Source organism: Perognathus longimembris, chromosome 28 (genome assembly GCF_023159225.1).
Source record: "Perognathus longimembris pacificus isolate PPM17 chromosome 28, ASM2315922v1, whole genome shotgun sequence".
In the NCBI taxonomy this organism is placed as follows: domain Eukaryota; kingdom Metazoa; phylum Chordata; class Mammalia; order Rodentia; family Heteromyidae; genus Perognathus; species Perognathus longimembris.
This window is the reverse complement of record NC_063188.1, coordinates 59,229,953-59,242,037: the sequence shown is the minus strand read 5'-3', so window position 1 is coordinate 59,242,037 and position 12,085 is coordinate 59,229,953. Positions and strand designations below refer to the sequence as shown.

The following is a 12,085-nucleotide window of genomic DNA, read 5'->3' as shown; positions in this document are numbered from 1 at the left end:
TTAGAACACCCTAGTGTATGTTTGAGATCAACTTTTATGTGTATGTTCCTTTGGTACATGCTACTCCAGATTGAAAGTTAAAATACCACAAAAAAAATGATCTCTGTAAGTTAAATCTTGACTCTTGTTAAGTGACAGCACTGGTTAGATCTGAGAATACCCACCATGTTCTGTGGATCAGTTTCATCCAGTGGTGTGCAGGTAAAGGGTTAATAGGATCTCTGGAGGAAGGAAAGCATGAGAGGAAAAGCTCCATGTTGTGTTATTTATTGAGTTCAAAACGCGTGTGGTCAGTGAATGCTGACCTGAAAAGATGTTGGGGTTTTTAGCCTCCCGCGCTCTCCTGTCCTGCAGGAGAGACGGGAAAACACACCCCACCCGGACAAGCCAAGAGGAGGAAAGAGCAGACAGACTGCCCACACCCAGCCTCCCTTTCCACGGACAAACAGACAGTCCGGGAGCCAAGTCAGTGATAAGACTCTCTTTAATGGCGGAAATGAGCAGCTTTTAAATGGGTCAGAGAGTGGCGGAAGGGGAGGGGGTACGTGCACCTATGTAGGGGCTGTGAATGGACGCCTGAGCTGTCTGTCAAGGGCAGAGAGCTGAGGGACCACCCTAAGGGCGGCCTAATTCTATGTCACAGCCCACAGGACCGCCTCCGGGTTCACCACCAGGCACCATCTTGGCTACAAGTGGTCCCAAGGCTGGGAGGCAGGGCCAGCTAGAACCGCCTTTCCGGTTCTGCGGATTCCACGTGGCCCCAGGGCTGGGAAAACAGGCGGGGCCAGCTAGAACCACCTCTTAATGAGGCAAGGCATCTTGGGGGGGGCACAAAAAGATACATTTCCTTCATTCTAACACAAGGACTGTAATTACCGTCAAGACTAAAAACTAAATAATTATGATATGATATAAAATAAAAAATAATGATATATAAGAAAATAAGTTTTGATTAATTTAAAAATATACCAACTTTATTCCAATAGAGTGCATGTAATTCATTATAAACTTTGGCTTTTAATAATGGCTCACAAAAGCCTGAATAGTTACACATAAACATATACGGTCCAGTGAGAAACAACTGTAGCTCACCACTGCTTTTACCCTTTGTCGAGAAAGAAGACTCTTCTGAAGTAGGTGTCACTAACACACTGCATGGCCAATAAGGACAGTACTGATTTTGGACCAACAACTTAAAGCATGGGCAAAAGAACTGTTTTTCACTTATAAAGGAGTGATTTAGGACAAATGCTAGGGAAGTGAAAGGGCATATCAAAATTGAGAGACAAAGGATAAAAAGACAAAAACTCCAAAAGCAATGCTTGCAAAACCATTTGGTGTAAACCAACTGAACAACTCATGGGGGGAGAGGGAAAGGGGGAGGGGGAATGAGGGAGGAGGTAACAAACAGTACAAGAAATGTACCCAAGGCCTAATGTATGAAACTAACCTCTCCGTACATCACTGTGACAATAAATAAGAAAAAAATAAAAATATTAGCCAGGTGCCAGTGGCTCATACCTGCAATCCTAGCTACTCAGGATGCTGAGAGCTGAGGACTGCAGTTCAAAACCAGCCTTCGCAGAAAAGTTTGTGAGACTTTTATCTCCAATTAACAATTAAGAAACCAGAAGTAGAGCTGTGGCGTAAGTGTTATAGCACTAACCTTGAGCACAAAAGCTCAGGGAGTGGCTGGGAATATGGCCTAGTGGTAAAGTGCTCACCTCACATATATGAAGCCCTGGGTTCTATTCCTCAGCACCACGTATATAGGGGGAACAAAGCCGGAAGTGGTGTTGTGGCTCAAGTGGTAGAAAGCTAGCCTTGAGCAAAAAGAAGCCAGGGACAGTGCTCATGCCCTGAGTCCAAGCCCCAAGACTGACAAAAAAAAAAAAGCTCAGGGACAGCACCCAGATCTTGATTTTATGTCCTATACCAGCATACACAAAAATATGTTTATGTTGGAATATGTATTGCTGGGGGAAGCCAAGATGGATAGATAACTGTGAGAAGTGACACCAGAAGTAGCTATGTATGTACCCCATACAGGGGTACACTTACAAAATTTCTTAAAGATTAAGGGAACCCAAATAAGCAGTGTTATCTGCCCATGGCAGCAGTTTCTCTCATTAGACAAAAATTCCTTACTGTCACTCCTCTGAGACAAATGCTGCATACTATGTGTTAGATTCTTTCATCACTTCCCCCTTTTCACTTTAAAGTAAGCCCTTGATACTACTTGCTCACCAAGGTGAAAACATTTACTTTAGGAAGTGTACGTGATATCCACAATGTGATGCATGTAGTGAAGAGTTTAAAATAAAGAAATATAAAGTTACTAATAGGACAAGAAAGGGCCACGAGCTCCCTTACTAGTGCTGTGCAGAGACATTCCTCATTCCTTGTAGCAGTGAGAGAATAGCTAACCACTCTGTGGACTTGGTGGCTCTATACTTGTTTGGGTTTTTTTAACTGTATCATTTTGTCTTTTCTTTTTTGGTACTGAGGATCGAACCCAGGATGTTGCACTTGTTAGGCATGCACTTTGTCACTGAGCTATATTTCAGCCCTGGGTGAATCTATTGCTATTACAACTATGCCTGCAAGTAATTGGAACATCGATCACCTTTCGGAATATTAAAGCATTGTATGTTTGGGATCTATCCCTGGATGGGCAATTGCTGCTTAACTGGTGAAAAGAAAACCTACATCGCTTATTACTGTCAGATTTTCCTTAAGAAAGATACAAATGGTATTTCCCCATAATTATGTGCCTCATAAAAAATAGAAGCACCAGCCATGTGCTGGTGGCTCATGCCTGTAATCATAGCTACACAGGAGGCTGAGATCTGAGGATCATAGTTCAAAGTCAGCCCGAGCAGAAAAGAACCCATGAGACTCATCTCCAATTTCCCACTGAATGTGAGCTGTGGCCCAAAGTGGTAGAGTGCTAACCTTGAGCAAAAGAGCACAAGGGCAGTGCACAGGCCCTGAATTCAAGCCCTACAACCACCCAAAAAAGAAAGAAAGAAAGAAAGAAAGAAAGAAAGAAAGAAAGAAAGAAAGAAAGAAAGGAAGGAAGGAAGGAAGAAAGAAAGGAAGGAAGAAAGAAAGAAAGGAAAAATAGAAGCACCAGACTTTTCAACTATGTCCATCTTACAGATGACAAACAAATGATCTATCAGTACGTATGTTAATGTCTGTGAGTGTGTGTGTGTGTGTGTGTGTGTTGTGTGTGTGCGCACGTGCACACGCTAATCCTTGGGCTTGAACTCTGGACCTTGGCACAGTGCTTCAAGGCTGATGTTCTACCACTTGAGCCACAATAAGCTCCACCTCTGGCTTTTTGGTGGGTAATTGGATATGAGAGTCTCACAGTCTTTCTTGCCTGCTTTGTCTTTGAACTGCAATGCTCATATCTTATCCTCCTGAGCAGCTAGGATTATAGATGTGAGTCACCAGTAACAAACATATTTCATGTGAGAGGTGTGTGTGTGTGTGTGTGTGTGTGTGTGTGTGTGTGTGTGTGCCTATTTCAGTCCTGGAGCTTGAACTTGGTGACTGAGCACTGCTCCTGAAATTCTGTTTTTTTTTTTCTTTTTTGTTCAAGGCTAGTGCTCTACCACTTGAGCCACAGCTTCAGTTCTGGCTTTTTAGTAATTAGTTGGAGCTAAGGGTCTCACGGACTTTCCTGCCAGGGCTGGCTTTGAACCATGATCCTCAGATCTCAGCCTTCTGAGTAGTTATGATTACAGGTGTGAGCCACTGATGCCTGGCTATCTCTTGGTTTTAAACCAGGTTATAAATCTTTTACATATAGTCAAGAGCCTTTTTGTTCCAGTACCAGGAAAGCTCAAATGCCTTGCACATTCTCTAGCTTGCTCTACTGTTTGAGCCACATGAGCCTCCGGTCCAAGTTTTTGCTTATTAATTAGAGATGGGATATTTCAGACTTTCCTACCCCAGCTGCCTTTAAACCATGATCCTCAGATCTCAGCCTCCCGAGTAGCTAGGATTACAGTGAGCCACTAGCACCTGGCCATTTTGGTTTTCTTTTGTGCTTATATTTTTGGTCAAGTTTCCATTGGAAATATTATCTCTTTTCATTTTTTAAAATAATTTTCAGGTATGTTAAGACATTTATCCCTTTCCTCTGATGTATTTTTTTCTTTTAGTTGGTCATGGGGTTTGAACTCGGGGCCTGGACCCTATTCCTGGCTATTCCTGAGCTTTTATGCTCAAAGGCTAGTGCCCTACTACTTGACCCACAGCTCCACTTCTGGCTTTTTTTCTTGGTGGTGGTTAATTGGAGATTAGAGTTTCACAGACTTTCCTGCAGAGACTAGCTTTAGACCAGGATCCTTATATATCAGCCTCCTGAGTAGCCACCGGCTACTCGGGCTATCTATGTAATTTTAGTTGTTGGTATGCATATGCTTTATTTTGTAAGTGATACTTTTGTTTATTTAGTATTTATTCTGTTACCTTTGTCAATATTCTGCTTTACTTCTGGATATTCTGACCCATTTAGAAAATATCCTCCATTCTTTAGGTACAAAGGAATGGTTTCATTTTACCATTTGAAGTCCAATTCACTTAAAATTCATCATCAAAAATGGTGTGAGCAAGACATCTATTTATTTAAATATTATCAGTTAAATAGTTTCCCAAAGCAGGTGACAGTAACAAGGTGTCAGTGGAAAAACAATCAGGGGCTCCATATCAGTCACAATAAGTTGAACTTGGGTAAATATCAAGTGGTCTTGCTCATTTGCAGAATATACACCTAAAATGATCATGATAATGGTAATGGTACTGGGACATGAATGTAAAAAAAGGGGAATGGTCTAGGAAGGGATCCATTGGGATGAGGAGAGGGTATAATGAGGGACAAGGAGAATCAAAGGACATTACATACATATACATAAAAGACAGTTTAAAGTACACTGAATGTTTTATTTTAAAGAAAGGAGAAAGGGAGCTAGACGTTGGTTGCTCCTGCTTGTAATCCTAGCTATTCGGGAGGCTGAGATCTGAGCATTGTGGTTCAAAAACCAGCCCAGGCAGGCAAGTTTGTGAGACTCTTATCTCCACTTAACCACCAAAAAGCCAGAAGGGAAGCTGTGACTCAAGAGGTAGAGCTCTAGCCTTGAGCAAAAAAATGCTCAGGGACAGTGCCCAGGTGTTGCAAACTGCCACCAACAAGGGACAAGGCGCTCGCTGCGGTTTGCAACATCTGGTGCTCTAATGTGGGGGCTCGACGGGCAGTGGCAAGAACAAGGAGCAGCAAATGACGGGGGACAAAGAATTTGGAAAGTCAGCCGTGGAATGCTGAAGAGTTCGTGATCCCACAACACGCACCAGGACCCACTTCAGGATGGCCAGGGTAATCAATGGAGTTAGCTCAAAGCAAAAGGGCCGGGTATCTTAAGCCGATGGGCAGGCCACTGACAAAGTCAGGGGGAAAGGTAAGGTTATGGAAAGTTTAGCCTGGTATGTAGAAAAGTACAGCCATTTGCAGCTTCTGCAAGAGGTGTTGTGTTTACAGCAATGGAGAGAGATTGTTAAGATCCTTCTATGAGGCTCAAAGCCTGGGGAAGAAAATCTCATCAAAAGTTCAGTCTTTATGCAATGTAATTATAATGGTGTTGGAGTATCATCAGGCTCCTCAGTCAGTAGGCTATGGGCCTGTGCGGGAGGTTTCCCTACAGCAATAGGATGTGGCTAGCTCTGAGTCTAGCAGCAAGAAGCAAAAGGATGAAACTAAAAGCTGAGTCTTGCCACAAAGAGCAAAAAGATGTAAACAAGAGCTCTGGATCTTGTGACAAAGCTGGAAACCCTGGAGTCTTGGGGTAAAAGTCAGGAAGATGTGGCAGAAAGCTTTAGATCTGGTAACAAGGGATGTGAGGAATGTGAAGCGTGGGAGGGTGATGAAGAAGAGTCTTCTTCTGACTCTTCCAGAAGTGAGGTAGTTGACCAGTTTCAGTCCCCTCTGTGCCCTCTTGTGAGGCCATCTGCCCGGCCTATAGCTCAACAACAAGGGAGATTGGAAGCTCACATTAAAATTCCTTTGGTGGAGCCCATTAAATTACAACTACTTAACCAAGAGGAGAGCAAAATTCCCCGTAAAGGCTGCTTCCATGCTAAATATAAAACACTGTCTTATAAGACCCATTGGGAGTTTAAACAGGCCATAAGCACCCATGACACTATGGGCATTCTTAAGGGATTAGCAGAGGCTAAGCATTTAATTGCTCACAACTAGAAAATGTTGGCCAAAACCTGCCCCAAACCCCACCAATATCTACAAATCCAAATGTGGTGGAATGAGGAAGCCCACAGCCAAGCTTTAGGACAAGCCAGGGCTGATGGACTCGGGCGACAGCGAGCTTGCCTGGGTGTGGCTGGACACATACTGTACAGAGATCACGTAATCCATCAGAATGGCAGAGCAGGGAAAGAGGTAACAGAACCAAAATAAACAGCTATCTCTTCTGTAGGGAGGCCTGGAAACTTTTGTTGATTTCTTAGCCTTGTTAAAAGACAAATCTTTGTAAAGCTGTACTACAAACTGACTTAAGAAACTTACTTCTCCAAACATTTACTTTTGATAATGCTAATTTGGTACCTACAGGCATTGCTCCCCATCAAGCCTGCAAATGACAATCCTATAGATTATAAAATGCTTTAGAGGTATATAAAATATTCAAAGATTGATTCATATATTAATATGCCTTGTCAAAAAAAGTTGTCTAAATATATTCTGTTCTTTACCATCTAGGTCTTAATCACCTATAAAAATGCTGTTAGTCCTGTAATCATAGCTACTCAGGAGGATGAGCTTTGAGGATAAGGGTCCAAAGCCAACCCAAGCAGGGAAGTCTATGAGACTCATATCCAATTAACCACCAAAAAGCTAGAAATGGAGGTATGGCTCAAGTGGTAGAATGTCAGTCTTGCTGGAAAGAGCTAAGTGACAGTGCCCAGGCCCTGAGTTCAAACCCCAGTGCCCCAACACTGAAACAAAGAAATTAGAAAGAAAAAAAGAGGAAAGGAAGGGCAGGGAAGGAAGGATGGAAGGAAGGAAGGAAGGAAGGAAGGAAGGAAGGAAGGAAGGAAGGAAAGTGGGATGGCAGATAAGAAATATGTACCATCCAGTTTTGTTAATAAGACCAAGCAAATACCTTACCTGTAGTTACTTGAAATATATAAAGTTAACTAACAAGTTTAAATGAGCATGTGTTTGTGTGTGTGTGTGTGTGTGTGTGTGTGTGTGTGTGTGTGTGTGTGTGTGTCCTAGGAGTTGAACTCATGGCCTGGACAGTGTCCCCTAGGTTTTTCTTTCAAGGCTGACCCTCTTCCACAGCCTACACTACTACTTCTACCTTTTTGCTGGTTTATGGGAGATGAGTCTCATGGACTTTTCTGCTTGGGTAGGCTTCAAATTGCAATTCTCAGCACTCAGCCCTCTGAGTAGCTAGGATTACAGGTATGAACTACTGGTACCAGTGAGTATTTATTTATTTATTTATTTATTTTTTTGGCCAGTCCTGGGCCTTGGACTCAGGGCCTGAGCACTGTCCCTGGCTTCTTCCCGCTCAAGGCTAGCACTCTGCCACTTGAGCCACAGCGCCGCTTCTGGCCGTTTTCTGTATATGTGGTGCTGGGGAATCGAACCTAGGGCCTCGTGTATCCAAGGCAGGCACTCTTGCCACTAGGCTATATCCCCAGCCCCGAGTTTTTATTTTTTAATAAAAATTTTAAAATAAAATTATTATTGTTAGCAAAAACTTTATGTTTTATGTTTTCCCTCCTAATTTGTTTTATGTTGTCTGTCTAATACTGAACACATGGTTCTATCATATTAGGCAAATATAACATTTGCCACTGGAATTCCAAAACAGTTCCCAGCCAATTTCTTCTTTTTGTCAGTCCTGGAGTTTAAACTCAGGGTTTGGGATCTCTCTCTGAGCTTCTTTTGCTCAAGGCTAGCACTCTACCACTTGAGCCACAATGCCATTTCTGGCTTTTTCTGTGTATGTGGTACTGAGGAATCGAACCCAGGGCTTCAGGCATGCTAGGCAAGCACTCTACCATTAAGCCACATTCCAGGCCTTTTTTTCCCTTTTTTGACATGTCCAATTTTCATTTTTAAATCCTAATTGCGCCTTAAGAGTTTTGTGCACAAAAGTGTATGTGTATGTATATATGTGTAAACCTGCTCAAAATTATCTGATATTTTGATGCTTAAATTCTATTATCATAAAAGGGGTAATATTCTTGTTAGAATATATTAGACATTGCCAGAAACTATGTAGGTTCAGAAGAACAAAGGAAAGGTTTATTGCCAGCAAAGGGACCAGCAAGACCCCTTCTCACCGGGAGAAGTGAGAAGAGCAGTCTATTGTCTGGAGTGACATATATAACCTAGGAGGACTTGGAGGCGATGACCTCAGTGTGGATGTGCAGACCAGGGGCTTCACAATGTCGAGCTATGATTGATGGCTTCTGGGGTGTTGGGGATTCACGCTGCCCTTCCCCCAGCCCTGGGGCAGTGTGGGAGGGAGCCCCTCCCACCTTCCGGTCTCAACCAGAAGAGAAGCCAAGCGGTCCCTGCCTCTGGGCTCGGCCACGTGTCTAATGGTGGCGGCCTGGCCCTTGGGGGATTGTGATCTCCGCCCACAGAGGAAGTTTCATGACATCACCTGATGGGCAGCCCAGCTCAGCCAATCAGCTAGTCACCCCGGGTGCCTCTCCTTCCGCCTTTGTCACTGTAATAAATTCTTCTCCCCTCCCTCTGGACGGGTGAGACTCATGGACCATTGAATCGTCTCCCCGATGCCTCTCTCCGCCGCCATTCCTGACACGTGAGGGAGGGAAGTCTCGGCAACCTTCTTCTCAGCTCAGCGGAGTCCATAAGAAAACGCTTTGTTCCTTCCGCGGGCGAGAGGGATAAAGCTGAGTGTTCTTTCATAGTTTGGGATCAGGCATTCCCCCGGGAGATAGGGGGAAAGGGGGTCCCAGAGCCCCCAACACTGGGGGAGGGGGGCTGCAGCTGCCTTGTCCCTGGAGGTCACTTGTAAGCGGATCTTGTTGGCTTACATGGTCATAATTATTGCCTTAAAGGAGTGCCATCTCAAGGAAGAGGGAGTGGAGGCTAATTATTTACTACTGCCCTTACTAGATGGACCTAGTGTTGCCAGGGAAGGAGCATGATAAGCTATGGGAGAGGAGGCTCTCAGGCTTACAATTCTCAGTCAAAGTAAAGTGCTTCTGTTTTAAAAGGTATTGTTCTTGGTGAAGGATTGACCCCAACCCTATTACCTCAGGCTCATACAGACACCAGGCAAGAACCTCAGTGTGCAAACCTGCTTTGATATGCAGGCACCAGGCAAAACCTCTGCAGGCAGGACATCTCACCTAGGCCCAGCTGTAAACAACCCTTTGTGGGCCAAATGGAAAAGCCCCAACTTCCTAGATTTAGTGGTGCTTTCAATAACCTGCCTCCTTGCTCGGATCCCATATAAGCCTCGTCCCAAGTTCTTCAAACCCGCGAGAATGTCTGTGCCCCTCGCTGTTCATCAATAAACAGTCCTCGCCTGCTGATGATGGAGTTCTGCCTATTCCTTTTCCGTTCTCCTCCATTTTCCCAACACTTGGTACTGATACTTTCTAAAATTATTTACTTTTTGAATGCAATTATAACCATTATCTCTTCTCCTTGTGACCAGCAGCCAAGTGAGGGATGTTAACCTTGTGTTAAAGGGGTTAATTATTAAGTATGTTACTTGATAGGTGAAATCTTTATCAGTAAAAGTAGTCAGCCACTCTCTACTCAGGCCCATTCCTAGCCAGGTGTGATGCAAACCTCTTCTCTTAATAATAAGTAAGAACAGTTTAAATTAAAACAATAATCTAGTAAACTCAGTGGAGTCACAGTTAATCTCATTTGAGACAGTTCTAAGATCACCTAAATCCACAAGCCAAAGGAAAAATGTGGGCAGTTTTAAACTCAGGGCTTGTCAAATTTTGGTACAAACAAGTTTGGCTAAGAGTCAATACCAGTTCAATTCAAGAGTCAAAACCAGTTCAATACACACACACACACACACACACACACACAACAACAACAACAACAACAACAACAACAACAAAAACAACAACAGCTTCGGGAAAGAATTTGAAAAGGAAAATGAATGATTTCCTCTAAATAAAATAGAGTTTGTAAAGTAAAATTGTCTTAGAATGTTTGTCCAACATAAAAAGAAGCAAGAAATACATACCACAGAAAGTTCAAGTATGTAGCAGATAGTATGAGTATGTCTATAAGTAAAGTTGGTTTGTAATTAAGTTAACTATGGTTTAAATAAGGTCAAGATATAGTGTGGAAACTGAGTCACAGCCATCCTAGCACTGGCTAGGTATTGGGGGCTGTTTTCACAGATATCCTGGAGCCTGCCAGGAGGTGGGGGGCTATCCACCCAGCTCCAAGGCCTAGAGGTGAAACAAGCCATTCTTTAAACTGCATTCTTTAAACTTGCCATTGGAATTCCAAAACAATTCACAGCCAATTTTCTTTTCTTTTCCTTTCTTTCTGCCAGTCCTGGCACTCTACCACTTGAGCCACAGTACTATTTCTGGCTTTTTCTGTGTATGTGGTACTGAGGAACCAAACTCAGGGCTTTATGCATCCTAGGCAAGCACTTTACCACTAAGCCACATCCCAGGCCTTTTTTTTTTCTTTTTTGATATGTCCAATTTTCATTTTTAAAACCAATTGCCCCTTAAGAGTTTTGTGCACAAAGGTGTATGTGTTTGTATATATGTGTAAACCTGTTCAAAATTATCTGATATTTTGATGCTGAAAATCTATTATCATAAAAGGGGTAATATTTTTGTTAGAATATATTACACATTGCCTGGCTCAATGGATAGAGCTGGGAGGGCCCTGCTTGGGAAATATGTAAATACATTTTGTCATTTATCCCTAGGGGAGGCCTGCTCCCAGTGCTGTGTTTTTGTGATGCCTTGCTGAGGCTTGATCTCCACACCACCTGTGACCTTTGCCTTTAAAATCTTGGTGCAAGCTCTGTTTGGGGCTTCAGGTTTTTGTAATTGGCCTGCCTTCAGACCTCTAGCATCCCAATAAGACTCCAAAATTCAAACTTTCAACATGTGGCTTCTCTATTTTATCATGACTGGTTGTATATCTGATTTCTTTATGTCCACCTATGAAAGTAATTGTTATACACTATTACGTTTGTCAATGTTCCAATAACCTAAAACTAAGTAGTAACTAAGCCAAAGTTCACTTCAATGTTTATTTATGTCAAGGACCTTCAGATAAACATCTTTTAACTAAACTGCTAATTTTTACTTTAAAACTAATTTAAGTCCTTTTACCAAACAGCTCCTAAAGGGCTGCCCCAGCCAAGGAGCCGCAAATCCTCAGCCTCTCAAAAACCATAGCAGGGGTTTAATATGTGCTTAATATGTCTTCAATATATGTTTAATATATGGTTAATATGTCTGTTCTCCAAGTATGTAAGTTGCCTTAAATACAGAACTTTTGTGACAATTGTAGTCAAGCTCAAGAGGAGCTGCAACTCCTACAACACATATCCATTATATCCATTATAAAAAAGGTAAGGTCGTTTTACTTCTAAAATCTTCACATTGGATTTTGGCAAAAAATGTTAAAAGCTCTCCTATTTCAAAAATTTTACTGACAGGAGCAAAAAGGGGAAGGCACATTGTTACAGTAATAATTAACTCCCTCTAACTGCACAGCAAAAGATGGTACTTAGAGTACTTACTCCAACAACTCAGGAATAAAACAACTACTTCTAAACTCACTAGAGTTCACTCCCAATTGCCTGATCCTTTGTCCCAGGGTAATATGTTTGTTGATCATAAGGGTTCCCTCTACTATTAAAAGGGACAATGCTCCTACTTTTGCTAACACTTAAATTACAAATTTTCCTAGATAATGGCAAATTAAACTTATTACAGGAATCCCTTACAATCCACAAGAATAAGCTATTGTAAAATGCAGTCACAATTAAATAAACAAAAAGGGGTTATA

The 12,085-nt window shown here is 42.4% G+C and overlaps 1 long non-coding RNA gene across 1 annotated transcript; it reads left to right on the top strand.

Moving 5' to 3' along the window:
• Positions 1-6,591: 6,591 nt before the first annotated feature.
• On the top strand, positions 6,592-7,895 carry LOC125344235. The gene is made up of 3 exons (XR_007209447.1): positions 6,592-6,809; positions 7,510-7,512; positions 7,785-7,895. It is a non-coding gene; the product is annotated as an uncharacterized LOC125344235 (long non-coding RNA).
• Positions 7,896-12,085: the final 4,190 nt, after the last annotated feature.